The following is a 2,606-nucleotide window of genomic DNA, read 5'->3' on the forward strand; positions in this document are numbered from 1 at the left end:
AATAAATAATTTGAAATTTTTAATCATAACTATATTTGTTTTAAGACTAATTAATATATGACATTTTTTTGTGAACAAGTGTTCTTGATGTTTTTATTGTAGGTTTCTATTTTAACTGATGACCGTTATCAATGAGTTGAGTTTTAGTCGGTGTTCTCCTTGTTAGAGGCGGTGTTTATTACTTATTACTTTGATTTTATGTTTTCCCCTACTTTTTTGTAACTTGTGTATAGCTTGAGTTGGAAGGAAACTATGTGAAAAAAGTGGTAGGAAGTGGTTTAGTTAGCATGTTTGCAATTTGTACATGGCTAGATACATGTTGGATATGCAACTTCTCTTATATTATTCTCTCTCGAACAAAATGAATATCTAGTTCGATATACTTGGTACGTGCATGTAAAACAGAATCATGGAAGAGTAAAATTGCACTGAAATCATCACAAATTAAACAAAGTAGGGGTGAAGTAGTTGATATGAAGTTCTGTGAAAAGTGATTCAATCCACAACAATCCTAAAGTTGTGTGTGCAAGAGTGTGATATTCAGCTTTTGTATACCACAAGAGGCTGCTTCTTCGAGTTCCATGCAACTAGATTAGGGCCAAAGTAAATACATGAATTAGATGTTGATCTTTGATCATCCGAGTCACTCCTCCAGTCAGAATCACTATAAACTCGCACTAATATTTGATGAAGTTGATGAGCATGTGATAATAGCAACCCATGTGTGATTGTTCCACTCAGATACCTTAGGATCCGCTTAACTAGAATCCAATGAGACTCGAGGGGTGAATACATGAATTGACATGATTTGTTTACACAAAAATAAATGTTTGGTCGCATGAGAGTTACATATTGCATGGCACCTATGATTATCCTATACATAATCGGATGTGCTATCACATCTGACCCATGTTTGCCTAACTTCCGGTAAGTGAACATGGAAATTGCCACTCCATTTGTATCTGACATATTGACTTTTCTCAAGAGATCTTGAAGTATTTTTATTGTGTGATTAAAATGGATTCATTTGACTGATAATGCACTTCAATCCCTAGGAAATACTTTGGGACACCAAACTTCTTCAGGGCAAATTTATCATGTAATTTCACAATTACAAGTAATATATTTTATGACAAGAATTTCACCTCAATCAAAAATAGTCGAGGTATAATTACTAGGCACACCATATTTTAATATTTTTACTTAAAAATATCATTTATTCTCTCAGTTGGAATAAATGACCGAGGGGAAAACTAATTCAAAGGACATGCATTGAATCCCAACAACTGTAATTTATGTTTTTTCTTTAAAAGTTGCACATTTATTTTATTTTTAATTTTTATTTAAAAATTAAATGATTTATTCCTTTGGTTACACTACTAATCGAGGGGTTTTATACCTTGATTTACTTATAAAAGCATTTATTCATTAACTTTTTTCCTAAACCTAACTCATCTACAACTGCTCCAAGCTCGTAAACATCATTCTTTGGGATGGATTGTAAGACGGAAAAATATGCAAGTTTTCTTAATTAGTTAAGAATTTTTTTAAGGCTGTGTGTTGTTGTTCTTACATACATGCATTGGAGAAACTAATTTTACCAATCTTGAACAAAATATTTTTGTATTCTTGCAATCTTTCTCACATAATGGCGTTATTGTTGTTGTTCTCCTAATCATACTAATAATATATTGCAAACAATGTTCTTGAATTTTATTTTGAATAGTCCTTTTTTAAATATAGAAACACACAAAGAAATTGGTGAATGATAAAAAATTAAAAAAGAAAACAATACATATTACTTTCAATTTTTTTTCATTAACTTTTTTTTTGTAATAGAAGTAATCATTTACATCAATGGATTTAGCCATCGAGAAAAAGAAATCCCTATTTTATTTTAATTTTTATTTAAAAAAGAAATAAATTCTTACCTCGGTGTTACTAAAGAACTGGGGGGAAATGTAACTCAGTTTTGTCTATAAAAGAATCTTTGTCGTTCATTTTTAAAGTAACAACGCTCAAGATATTGTCAACACATCAATCCATAAGAAAACATATACATTCAATCAGAGCATGAACACCATAATTATATATCTTGGATTTTACATTATGAAACTCAAACATTGATAATGGAAGCATTTGGATTGAAAATAGTGAAACTTAAAGAAGCTTGGAAATAATCTCTAGGATGAATTGCAAAAGCAGGAAAAATTTGGTGAAAGGTTGGTGGTCTTACGTAATCTCTTATCTTTTATAACTGAAAATTTATTTTATTTATCTGACCTTTTTATTTTATATAAAAAACAAATGCAAAGCAAAAGCCATTGAGAATATAGTGCATGCAAAAACCATTGAACTTGGATCTAACATTTGTTTTTCACCGAGATTCAATGAAACGGGGATCCAATGATCTTCACCAAGATTGATAGTAATGACGATGAATCAGATTCGTAATTCGTCAAAAATGTGTACTTATAGATTGAAACGAAAATATTATAAAATAAGAAATTTTGCATTTTAATAAAACAATATATCTCCTCGGGTATTTCATAAACGGAGAGGTAAAGTAGCATATTTTTAAGAAATACGAATATGCAGTTGCTGAG

The sequence above is a fragment of the Lathyrus oleraceus genome, chromosome 3, assembly GCF_024323335.1.
Source record: "Lathyrus oleraceus cultivar Zhongwan6 chromosome 3, CAAS_Psat_ZW6_1.0, whole genome shotgun sequence".
NCBI classification, from domain to species: domain Eukaryota; kingdom Viridiplantae; phylum Streptophyta; class Magnoliopsida; order Fabales; family Fabaceae; genus Lathyrus; species Lathyrus oleraceus.